This window comes from Rhinolophus sinicus, linkage group LG10, assembly GCF_036562045.2.
Source record: "Rhinolophus sinicus isolate RSC01 linkage group LG10, ASM3656204v1, whole genome shotgun sequence".
Lineage (NCBI taxonomy): Eukaryota > Metazoa > Chordata > Mammalia > Chiroptera > Rhinolophidae > Rhinolophus > Rhinolophus sinicus.
This window is the reverse complement of record NC_133759.1, coordinates 103,946,825-103,959,803: the sequence shown is the minus strand read 5'-3', so window position 1 is coordinate 103,959,803 and position 12,979 is coordinate 103,946,825.

The following is a 12,979-nucleotide window of genomic DNA, read 5'->3' as shown; positions in this document are numbered from 1 at the left end:
CAGCGTGAGTAAGTATGCCTCACCCCCCCGGCCCGTGCCTGATGGCTGTGCACACAGGCTATCAATACGTCATAATACTGCTGTACATTGAGTACTGCTTTGCAGTTTTCAGAGCCTTTTCAGGTGCCTGTGTCTTGTGTGATTTGAGCCACATTATAATCCTGTGAAGCAAAAAGGATTTATTCCTTGATTCTCATTTTGCAGACTTGTAAGCTGTGCCCAGAGTCACTGTTCATACTGACAATAGAGCCAGTATGAACTGGAACCCAGGTCTTAGGACTCCAAGTTAGCTGCTTACGGACCTCACATGTCCCTTCAGTTGGGGAGGCGGGGATGTTACAAAGGCACCGAGTTCAAGTGAATCAGGGGACAGACAAAGCCTCTGGATTTTCTTCTGGCCTGGGAGGACATGGGGGCGGCGGGGGGGGGGGCGGGGGGGGGGCGGCAAGGCTACCTGACAGCTGCACTTCACGGGAAATACTGTCTGACAATCTGGATACCTCACCAACCTGCAATCCCAGCTGGAAATGAAAGTAATTTTGTCCTGATTATTTCTGAATGGGTAAAAGAACCAGAGACAAACTGAAAGGGACAAAGAAAGTTGTAGACAATTTATAAAAAGAAATCTTAGGAAAGGAAATTTTATGTGTGGTCAAACTGAATAAGATAGGAATGAATTTAATAAGTGAATTTAAATATCAAAAGTAAGCCGATGCAAAATTAGTGCTTGATTCTTTCTCTGTTAAAAGACAAGGTTTTCTTGTACTATGGTCTGCCCCTGATAGGATATTGTAACAAGTTGTCTGCCTAGAAAGCAAAGATTCTGTGTTTTCTCAAAACAGTTTGATGTGGTTTAGGTTGTCTTCACCAGGTCTTTGATTACTTAAGAAAACTGAATCTTCTCAATAGTAGCAGCTAACCATCTGAATTTAAAATGCCCTAGCTGACTTTTATGCAAAGTCAGCAGCAATAAAATCTGTAACGATTGTGCCCATGTGGGTGAAGTCCATTCTGCTTCTGCAAAAATGACCCCTCAGTACCAGACTTTTGCCATCTTGATGCCCTTGTAACATGGCCAGTCTGCTCTTGAATCAGAGAAACTAACACGGGTAAACAGTGGCCGTAAATTAAATGAACGGGGCTCTGGGAAGCCCAAGACAGCTGCTGGGTGCCTCTGAGCTGCGTAGCAAACCCTGTGCTTTGGTTTTTGCATTCCTTCATCCACCATCGTGCATGTAAGCAGGACTTTATTCAGCTGTCACTTAGTCTGGATTATCCATAGGTTCTCGTTGTTGGATGTGTATCTCCCTAATAGATTGAAGCCTTCCCCTGCTACGAGGCTGATGCCCTCCCAGTGGCAAAGGAACCGTGCGAAACTGTGTCCACGTGGCGTCCACTTTTCACAGTCTCTTGTGATCGCGGCACCCAGTTCACTGACTGTCATACGCGTCATCACTGTTCCTGTCAGCCTGACTCTCAGGCAAGGTTGAGAGAACTAATGGCAAAACTGGGTTCAAGCAAAGCAAGAAACATGAGGGACCCCTGGAAAACTGCTTCCCAATCCAGCAATGATCAATTGTAGTTTTTCAGGATGACAGCTTTTGTGGAGACAGTGAGGAGGGGAGATACTGAGGGAAGTTCTCAGCCTCGGTAGCAAAGAGGCCGTTACCCGCCTCCAGCAGACTCAGTCCTGGGGTACAGCGGTGCTAGACCAGGCTGGCAAAACAGGCAAACGGGGTCATCAGCGGGAGTGGGAAGGGAGGTGATAGAATCGGACACTCTCTCCTATTGGCCAATGGGAAAGGCTTTGCTATGTGCAAAATACGTGGCTTCCTCCCGTTAGCATCTCAGAGCAGACACCTAAAGAGAAAGGCACCTGCCCTGGGTAGATATGGGAGAGCATGGTGTACACAATTCAGTGCGAAGGTCTGAAGGAAGGAAGGAAGGAAATTAAAATCTGTGGAGGAACAGAACACCAGGACGTGCGGTCAACATTCCTGCCACTTTCATTTCATTTAATCTCACAAGTGCCGTGTTTTCTTTTTTATTATGGTAAAGTACACATCGCATATAATTTACCACTGTAACCCCCATTTAAAAGTACACAATTCAGTGGCATGCAGTTCATTCACAAGGTTGTGCAATCGTCGCCACTATCTAGTTCCAGATTATTTTCGTCACCCCAAACAGAAACCCCAGACGCATTAAGCAGCCCCTCCCCACCGCTCCCTCTCTTTGGCACCTGGCAACCACTGCTCCGCCTTCTGTCTCTGTGGCTTTGCCTCTTTTGTCTGTCCATAACAAGCCTGTGATCTGAGTATTGGCTTCCCCATTTTACAGATGAGGAAGCTGTAGCCCAGGGAAGTCTATATCTTCTCCAAAGTCACAGCGCTGGTATCTGATGGACGTGAGGGGTTCTGTACTGGGCTCCCCGGGTAGAGAAGGAAGCCCAGTTACTCACATGGCCCTTGGACTAGGTTTCAAAAGACCTCCTGGAGCTTTCCTGTGGTGGTGTGTCCAGAGCGTAAAGCGGGCAGGGGAGCGGGGGCAGGAACCCTGTGCAGTGGGCCCGAATCAGACAGAAGGCAAGCAGGAGAGGTGTTCTGAGTAGATGAAGGGTCCCAGGTGTGGACATGGACTGGCCAGGCAGTCAGGAGAACCAGGAGGCCTGCACTGGCAGGCTCTCTCTTGCTAAGGTGCTCGCTGGGGCAGGGAGAGGACCTCTGTTTCTGGGGGAGCGTCCAGCACAGCAGGCTATGGCCCCCATTCTTCAGATCTAACAGCTTTGTTTATTTGGAGGAGCCTGCCAAGAGAACGCCCTGGGAAGTCAGGTGACTCAGGTTTCTTTGTCTCCAGGGAAACACAGACCTGTCTTTGGGTGAAAGACTCTTGTCAGCGGCCAACACCCCAGGTCATCTGGGGGACTGTGACCGAGCGGGAATTCGTGAATGGCCTCGGGTCAGAGACAGCTGCCAACTGGCGCCTCCCAAATGGCTGTGTGAGCCTTTTGTTGGATTCCTGGGAAACTATGAGAAGCGGGTCAGGGTGCCGCACACCCACGGCAATCTGGGGCCTCCTTCAGTCTTATGGGGCCACGTTCTGGGCTTTCACCCAAGCCTCTGGAGCTCGGGGAGCCCCTCTTCTTGCTACGGGGCTGTGGTAGGTGTTTGGGTCTGTTCTTCAACACTCGAGAGACTCATGGTCTCTCCCTCTGAGGAATGTTGGTCGCCCACCTTCCCAGCGCCGGCTGCCCCCCTCCTTTATCACCCTGGGAAGCCGAGTGGGTTCCTCTAGGAGTCCTGACTCATCCTCTGTGAAGGGGACCCTGTTCTCCTGCGTATCTCTCACCGGGGTACAGCCCCGGGGGTCGTCAGAGGGCTTACGCATTCAGCAAAAAGAGCTCTTCCAGATGGGCTGCCCTGTAGCAGCTGTCGTGAAGGGCCCCCCAGCCCCTGAGGGCCTGTGAGACAGTCCTGACTGCATCTGTCTGTGTGTCCCACTCCAGTCAGAGGACCTGGGACGTGAGGCATGTGGCTTCCTCCTGGCCATCATCTGTCTGTCTGTGAATATGACCCCTTACATGTCCGTCTGTCTGCTTCCCTCACACCATGCTCTTCTCGAAGGAATTTCCAACAGCAACCTGACCCCCTGGGCGAGCCTCCCTGGGGTTAGGATGTTGACCCTACTGTCTGTTTGGGGCGAGCAGGAATGAAGGGGGCAGGGTGGGCAAGGAGACATCTGGCTGCCCTGAGAGATAGATCCTGGGGAAATGCCCTGTTCTTGCCTGGCAGAGCAGGCGGGGAGACAGCCGACCCATGTTCAGCCAACCCTGCCACGTGCGCCCGTGTGAACTTGGATACGTCACTTTGCCTCAGGGAGCCTTCCCTACCTCGTGGAGTTGTTGTGAGGCTTAAATGAAGGAATGCGTGTGAAGTTCCCAGTAGATGGGCAATAAGTGTAAGTTTATTAATGTCTAGTCGTGTTAGACTTTGACCCCTCCTTCCATTTAGTATGAATGCATCCTAAAAGAAGGCGTGGACTTGCTCGGCCCTGTATCTCTGGGAGAGCCCCGGGACTGTCCCAGCCTTTCCGGGGAAGTTTCTCTGATCAGTGCCCCGCTGGAGCTGGAGGGAGTTTCTGCTGCTCAGTCCTGTCTGTGGGAGTAAGGCCCTCACGCTGGGCGACTCCATAACCAAGGTACAAGCTGCATTTCTGCTCCTTTTGTGAGGAAAGCTGGCTTCCTTGCTCCTACCCTATCCGCTTCACACGCCCACCCTCTACTTTGCTGAGAAACACTGAGCTTGCACGTGTCCTCCCCACTGTCCTGTGGCTCCAGGGACAGAGAGCAGGATGGCTACACAGGCTTTGCAGCCAGATGCCTGGGTTCAAATGCTGACTCGACCACTAACTGTCTCAGCGGCCTTGGACAGGTATCCGCCTGCCTTAATTTCACCCTTTCTAAGATGTAGATGTGGTCGTCTTTCACATACTCAGGGCTGCTGGCAGATTAGATGAGCTAATACACACATAGACGCTTAGAGCATGGAAGACGGAGAGGGCTCCATCACTTCTACTTGTTATCAAGACCTTAAATTCTGTGGGTGCCTAGAAACCATCTGCGCTCCAGGCAAAGCGTGAATGAAAGGGGGTCTACAGCACATTCTGTTTCCTAGATGGGAGAGACGGGGCGGGGAGGTAGGGAGGCAGGAAGAAAATGGACATTTCTTGGTGTCGGCTGGGCGTCGACCGCCGTCCTAGGTATCTGTCCTACGTTTATTCATTTACCCTGATGAGAACCCCATGAGCCTGGCATCTGGTTCTAGTCTACAGCCAAGGAAGTGCGTTCAGGGAGGCCGAGCACCTGGCTCAGGTGTCAGTTAGCGATGAGTCAGGCTTCACCCCATTCCCCTCACCCTCTCCTATTGGCTGAAACACACAGTCCTTAGCAGAGGGGGCTCTTATTTCAGACCTATTCATTGTATCCTTGTCTGGATATATTTTAAGAGTTGATGTAAGTGATTGTGTGGCAATATCGAAAGATTAAATTCCAGTTCTTCATTCCAAACTGCCCTGGGAACTTGCAGGTCAAACTGCTAACAAGCTGATGGTGGTTCTACCGTCAGTCTGGCCCCCCGCTGACCTGGGGATTCCGTGGTACACGGTCATCATTTGTGGCCACAAACAAGATAGAAATGTTCGTGGCCGGCTCTATGACATTTGTCACTTAATGTTAGCTTCCTTTCATTAAAAGTGTTTCTTTCACCAAAAAAGAAAAAAAAAAAAAAGGAGGTTTCATGTTACAAGCCATCTAGAACCTTCTTGTGTTATCTGGCACTAAAATCTTCAGAACAATTAGCACTGCAGTTTTCATGAACAGCAGTTCCGTGGGCTTGGGCAGACAATGTCTCCAGTGATGGAGGGTATAGAAATGGGGGTGCAGAGAGGGTCCCGCTTGTAAATGGGAGATGCCATTGGGGTGGGTGCCTTTGGCTGTTGGTGTTGGGAGGAAGTCCCGGGAGATGTACAGAGTGGGACAGTGCAGGAGAACGGTCCACGTCAGGGGTCCCTCAGTGGGACGGTCGAGGAGAGTGGTCTGAGTCAGGGGGTCAGAGTCGGGGTCCCTCAGGCTTGAAGAGATGAGGAGTGTTAGGTGGCAGACACTTGGTGCAGGTGTCTGGAGCAAGTGGCTCCTGTGAGTGGGGAATCCACATTTAGGGAGCGGAAGGATTCAGAGGAAGGTGGAGACCCAGACATCTCTCTTGGGGAGCCCTCTGGGGAAGTGCTGACCTCAGGGAATACCACCGGAAAGAAAACTTCTGTGTTTGGTCCGACCCGAGCACCCGTGGGTCAGAGATGCTTATTCTGGAGGAGAGGAGAGGAACTGGCAGCATGAGGACGCTTTCCCAGGGCTCGTCGTAGAAATTACAGGGCCATAGCAGTGCAGCGCATGCCTCCTCCTCTCTGTGCGAACAGCCATTCTGGCCCTCACTCCTCTGTGGTCCCCACACATCAGGAAGAGTTGCTCGTCCCAGCCCCAACTGGCTTTGTGGACTTCACACACCCAGGAGTCAGCTCTCTCACAACAGAGTGAGTTACGAGAAAAAACATAGCTGGCGAGTGGGGAGGTGTGACTGAGGTGGCAGACAGAGGCAAACATGTCTTCACACTAGAATGCTAAGGTGGGAGGGACCAAAGGGATCAGCTACACCAACCCCATCCCCAAAATTCAGAGAGGGAACAACAGTCAGACTTCTTCGGTTGGTGGGGTTGTCCAGTGTGTTGATTCAGCAGTGGAGCTGGTGTCTCTGATCAAAGGTGTGAGCTAGTCCTCGCATAAGTTCTCTCTGACTTCCTGCAAATCTGTGCATCTGAGGGAGGTGATTTTGGTACCCGGGTGAAACTGGTTTCAGAGGAATGAGAAACATTACCTTTGTACATTTCCTCTAGGTCTGGAAGGGAGCACAACAGAAATCTCTTCTGCCTACTGACAGATCGGTGAGTGCACGTTGTCTGTGGGGACGGTAATTGCTAACGCTTATGCTGTGCTCACTGTCCTGAGCAGTTTACGTGGAATAACAGACAGACACCTCTGTGAAGCCGGCACTGTTACAACTTTGTGTGCTAGTTAGGGTCCTGCAAGAAACAGAGGCCAAGATGGGATTCGATGTGGCAGAGTGTCTGTGTAGGATAAAGGGGGAGGGTTGATGAGGTCTGACAGCTGTAAAAAGGAGAGAGGGCAGGAAAGATTGGGTCGGAAGAGCCTCAGACAGCAGTGCAGTGCTGAGAACCCTCGGCCAGGCTGATGGGAGGCTCTGTGTGGAAGTCTTTCCTTAGAAGGATCAGGTGTCCTGTAGGAAGGGGACCCCCACACCCCCACCCCGTGCTCAGATCACTAGGCCCCGGCCAGTCTGCCCCAGGCTTTGGTTCATGCACATGGGAACCGGAGGAAGCAGGTCTTTGAAACCATCCAGAAGGGCTTCCACTTCCTGCTGGCCATGGTCCCAGGTCCTGTGCTTCGTTCTCCATGGGAATCCTGGCCAAATCCAAAGAGCTGGATCATAACACCCCCACCCCCTGCATGGAGATAGAACACGAGGCTGAGATCAGAGAGGGAGAAGGGGAGGAGGGCTCCATTCATAACCAAGCCTGTGTGCTGAGCAGATCAGCTCTGACCTGAAGCTGCCGGTCAGAATGATGGGCACAGCCTGGGGAGTTGTTTCTCAAATTCTCTGGACAGTTCTAGAAAACAGCTCTACTGATTAAAGGTGTGAGCCATCCTGGTTTTGGATTTGTATTTTCTGTCCCTTTTTATATGGTGTGACCTCTGGTGTCTGCCCCTAGGAGGTGGAATGAGACCAGGAACTAGTATTTACTAAGCACCTTCTATGTGTTTGCCACTGTACCAGGCACTTTACATACTCCAATCTCAATTTTCCCACAGCTTGTAGGCAGCCCGGCCCAATGGTGAACCTGGAGGAAGGAAAGGTGCCAGGTACTGGCTGTCCAGGTGTCCAGGTACTGGCTGTGAAGTCCAAGGTAAGTGCCCCTCTTCATGTCATTAAAGCCTCACTGATGCTGAGAGATGTGTTCATTCACACGGAGTTCCCGAGTGCCTGCCCCAGGCCCCAGGCCTGCACTGTGTGAGGCGCAGGTGTGAGAGCGGAGATGAACGTGATGTGGGCCTTTTGCGACCCTGCTGGGGGCGGGGGCAGACACGTGGACACAGCAGGCGCTCGTGAATGAGCAGGTGCTCTGAGGTGGGATGTGCAGTGAAGGGCAGGTCAGCCTCTCAGGTTGGGGAGGCTTCCCAGAATGGTGCCAATTATACGGGGTCCTGAAGGCTGGCTTGAGGTTTGCCCCTGGGCCAGGCAGAAAGACCATTCCAAGAAGAGGGACAGTGTGTTCAATGGCACAAGCCCAGGAAACGCTATAAGGGAAACTGAATGTGGATTCCTGGGAAAGAAATGTCTGCAGATAGAGGGGGGCAGGAGTGTAGGGAGCAGGCGTGAATGGCCTTGCAAAGTACGTGTGGTTTTATATACACCACGTGTGGGCCTTTATATAGAGCACACCAGAACAGAATCACCAGCAATGATAGCAGTTACTATTACATGGATATAATAATGATTATTCTGGTTTTCATAAGCCCGTGTTTACTACGTGCCGGACACTTTTCGAAGGGCTTTACCTGAGTAGATGCATTCATCCTTAAAGTTACCACTTCACACTGTGGTGTTACTGGCCCCACTTTCCCCATGAAGACACTAAGGCATAGGGACTTAGTAAGTGGCTGGTTGGCACCCAGTCTGCCTGACTCCAGGGTTCCCATTTGCCACTGCTTGTTGCCTAGTGAAGAAAAGTGAGTGTGCGAAGCCCGAAGTGTGAGGGCTGCAGAACTCATTTCAGCAATTCATAACTGATGTCTAGCCTCGCTTCTGAGATTTGGTTTTTACTTAGTGCTTTGGTGTCGGGCTGCTGTGAGGAGAAATAAATGAGCATTTCAAAGGTTCTGAGATCTCGGGATGAAAGGTTTCTGTCTCTAAAACCCAGATTTTGAATACTTCACAGTCTTCCTATTGTTGATGTTGTCTGGTTAACATCTCTGTGAATGTCGCTTCTTATTCCTGAAAGGCGGCCTGCTGACAGCAGGAATGCTTCTGAGCTTACTGCTCTGTGGACACCAGATTTGCCTGGGGCTCTGGTGGATGGATGATGGGGCAGGCGCCAGGCCGGGTCCTGGGGTGGACTCTGGAGTGAAGTGCAGAAGCAGCCACCCCAGTCTCCTTCTCTCCTGGGGAGATGAACATTACTAATGCCTACAAGAGACCAGGCAAGGTATCTGGTGGTCTATAGCTATTATCTCATTCAATCCCTACAACACCTTAGGCAGGAGGGCTGAATGTCCCCATTTCTCAGATGAGGAAAACTGAGCCTTATGGAGGTGAAGACTCTTGCTCAAGATCATACAGCCGGTCAACGGCAGAGCTAGAATCTGAACCCAGTCCAACTAACGGCAAAACCCACTCCTTTTCTCCCACGCTATTCCAATATCATCAGTATTATCATCCCAGCTTTATAAATGAGGAAACAGGCTCAGAGAGGCAGCTTCACTTACCTGAGGTCACATAGCAAGTACATGGCAGCAGCGGGGTTGCAGCCCTAGCCTGTCTGACTCCAAGGGCTCCAGGACGACCTTTCATCCTGGCTCAGCCCAGACTCTGGGGAGGGCACAGCCCCTGAAATCAGGACAATCTTTTGTTCTCCATGTCCCAACTCCCAACCCCACCGCCCACTCCTAGCTTTGTGGGTTTGGCAGATGGAGAAACAAAGAGGTTTGTTCTGCCTTTTCTGTCCCTTCATCCAATGCCCTGGGAGCCCTGCCTCTGCAGTACTGGGGTGAATCCTGAATGAAAAAGTAGAAGACGGTGTCAGGTCCTTGTGTCAGCCTGTTGACCTGGGGCAAGTCACTCATTTGTAAAGTGGGGTGATGGGTATTCTGTCAGCTTTTCAGGGGAGCTGGGAGGAGGATCAAACAAGGTGAAGGTCCAGAAAAGACGCAGAAACCAGCCCAGGGTGGCACGACCACATGGAGGAAGTAGGAGTATTATTACCATTCTGTCGTCTTCCCCTTCCCTGTGGCCTGGCCTCTACCCTCCGACTTCCCTGCAGCCTCTCCCAGCACAGAGGCGGAAGGTACTGTGTAGGCCTCTCTCCAGACCCACAGTCAGTCCGCTTCCCTGGGGGGCTGGTCGGGCCTGTTGGACCACATTTCTCACAGGTGTCCTGCCTTCCAACCCTCTCTGAGACCTCTGCCTCCCACCCCATTCCCTAAGGGGGAGATACCAGAGAGGATAACCCAGCTGTCTTTGTGACAAAAACCAAAAGTAAACAAAGGAATATTTACCGAGTACCCGTAACTTGTCAGGCACTTGAAGTATTTAATCCTTGCAGCAACCCTGAGAATTTCCCCGTTTTGTTTTGATGAAAGGGAGGCTCAGAGGGGCCCACTGCTCAGGGGCATGTAGCTGGAAAGAAGGGGAGCCAGGATTCCAGCTCTGGGCGGTCTCAATCACTGGGAAGCCAGACCCTTTCTTCCCTCCCTTTCTGCACACCCCGCGGACAGGCAGGTCAGAGGGTCAGTGGTCCCAGGCTGTGGCTGTCCGTCTGTCCAGGAGGCAGAAGCCAGGATTAACAACGTGGGCTGGGAGGCCTGCTTCTTCTCCAGGCTGCCCAGGATTTTTCAATCACCAGAAGAAACAGAGACTCTGGGAACAGCTCTGCCCCGGACCCCTTTATGGCGGCCCCCTCCCAGCCTCTGCACCAGGTGGGCTTGAAGGAGGCTGTCTCCCGCCAGAGGGCAGAGGCGTTCATCTGGGCCTGTGCAGGCCCCTGACTGCCATGGACAGCCTCCCATGTGGGCGGGAAAGGACGCTGCGCGTGGGGTCAGAGGTGCCGCTTCCAGGGCGCTCCATCAACAATCAGCGTGTGATTTTGGACAGGTCTCATCACCTCTCTGAGCCTCGGTTTTTTGGTCTATAAAATGGGGCCGTATCCTCACCTCACTGCAGTGTGGGAGGGATAAATGAGTCGCTGTGTGAAAGAGCCGCAGACAGGAAGCTCTGGGCAGGACCTGCTGCATACTTTGCAGGACCCAGTGCAAGCATGAAAATGCGGGTTCCCTTGTTCACAGAAAATTAAGAATTTCAAGGCGGTGGTAGCAGAGTACGACAGCAGGCACCGTCTTTAAAAGTGCCAGGCCTGTGCGTGCTCGGGTGGCCGGAAGCCAGCCCCGGCGCTGGGATTCGGAGCAGCGGGGCGCATCCTTCTCCGGCTTGGCTCACCCTCTGGGCTCCCGAGCGCTGTCTGGCGGCCCCAGCCGTGCGTCCCGCAGCGCATTCGGCGGGACGCCTGCGCCATCTAGCGGCGCCACGGCGATCAGCACCCGCCGCTCACACCCAGCTGGATGCGGCCTCGGTGCCTTAACCAACCTGCGTGGGTGTGGAGGAGAGGCGTACCTGCCGCATCCGTTTTCACCTTTAGTCTCCCATCGGTCACCACATCTCTACAGTGTGCTCCATGATCTCTCACATGGCTCCTACCCTTTCAATAGTTCCTTGGTCCACTCACCTGCCCACTTAGGCTCCGTGATTTGGGTGAGGTTCATTGGGGTCCCTGCCATCCCTCCCAGAGCTGTTTCCTTTTCGGTCCTCTCGAGGCACCCCTCCTTCTCCCTCCTCCCTTACTCCATCTTCCTTCACCAGCACCTCGGAGCCCTTCTGCTGCTCTCTGCCACCAGCAGGGATGGCTTTGAGGGTCATCTTAGCTTGACCCTCAGCCATTTGGCTTTGAGGGTCACCTTAGCTTGACGTCTCAGCCCCAGCCGCCTCTTCACCTTGCCTGCCTGTTATCCTCCAAACAAACGTCTCTTCCTGACACGCTCCCCCACTTGTGGTCTCCTCCTCCCGGTTGGCCTCGCCAGGCCCCGCCTCTGATGGGAAGACTTCCAGGACTACCAGAATCCCCAGGGACGCCATCCCTTCTGTGTGAACAGCCACATGGAGTCAGAGACAAGACTTGTCCGTTGGGGTCAGAGGTGGCCAGGTCAGGGGTGCGTCTGTAGGACTGATTGGCTGGCCTGAAACCTGCCTCTCCCGCTCCTGAGTCAGCTTCCTGGTCAATGAAGTGGGGATCAAACGAAATGGGATTTTTGTGAGGATTAAACGAAATTACTTATATTAGGCATTCAGAATGGTATCTAGCTGATTATAAGCACTGAGTAAATGTTATTAGAGCCCATTATTAAATTCTGTATCCACTAATTACTAGCAGTGTGACTTTGGGCGTGTGATTTCACCTCATCGAGCTCTTCCCACCTGGAAAATGGGGATATTATTTATGTTCCTATCCCAGAGGATTGTTATGATACCAGGGAGGTGCTGTGCAGAGGTGCCGGGCAGGTAGGAGTCGTTTTAGAGATGCCAGTCCTCTCCCTTCACTCATGCTCTGGCCACTCATCACAGTCTTGTCATAGTTTCTCCTTGGTCATCCAAAATGATTGAGTTTTGGTACAGTCTGGAAACAGAATCCCTTCTTCCCTGGTGGACCTCAGTCTTTTCTCTTAAAGCCTTCAAATGATTGGCTGAGGCCCACCCACCTGATGGAGGGCCATCTGCTTTACTCCGAGTCTACTGAGTTAAATGGTAATGACATCTCAACAGTTCCTTCACAGTGACGGCTAAACTGGGTACGAAACAAACTAGGTACCATGGCCTCGCTAAGTTAACACATAAAATTAACCATCACAATGGGCTAACGTTTATCCTGTAGAGACTTTATAAGCTCATTCGTTTGTTCCTCCTCTGCCTCCCCTTACACCTCCCTGCTTCCTTTTCTTCCCCTTTTCCTTCTTTCTTAACCAGGAGCAAGTTTAGTGCCCTCTCTTGCTGTCCTCAAGAGAATCCACAACAGTCCGTCTTTCTCCATATCTCCCCAAGCATTTACCTATGCTGTATCAGCTTTAACAGTGAGGGGGTTTGGCCCCTTGGACGGGGCAGGGAGTGGGGTCAGGTGGCACGAGCACTGGGTGCTCTTAGCTCCCAACCTCTTGCCACAAAATCCTTGTCCTGCTTCAGGTGTTCCCATGGAGAAGAACCAACTGAAGGTGGTTCACACTGCAGGGAAAGCTGTAACAGGTTTGGGGTTTCTATTTTTAGCTTCCATTGGTCTGGATAAGGAGCCTTGACTGGGCTTTGGGAGCGGCGGGACTGGAATTGGCAGGCTTCCTGGTGGGTAGAGAATGGAACAAACTGGCCAGAAGACAGACGAGGGAGGGTAGGATGATGCGCGTTAATGTAAAGTGTTTCTGGAGCGTGGGAGGTGCCAGCGGGGCAGGCAGCCCATGAGAGCGGTGGTGGTGGTGTGCCTTGGGATCAAGACCCAGTTTCTTAGTGGCCAGGGGGATGTCTCAGGTCCTGAGCTT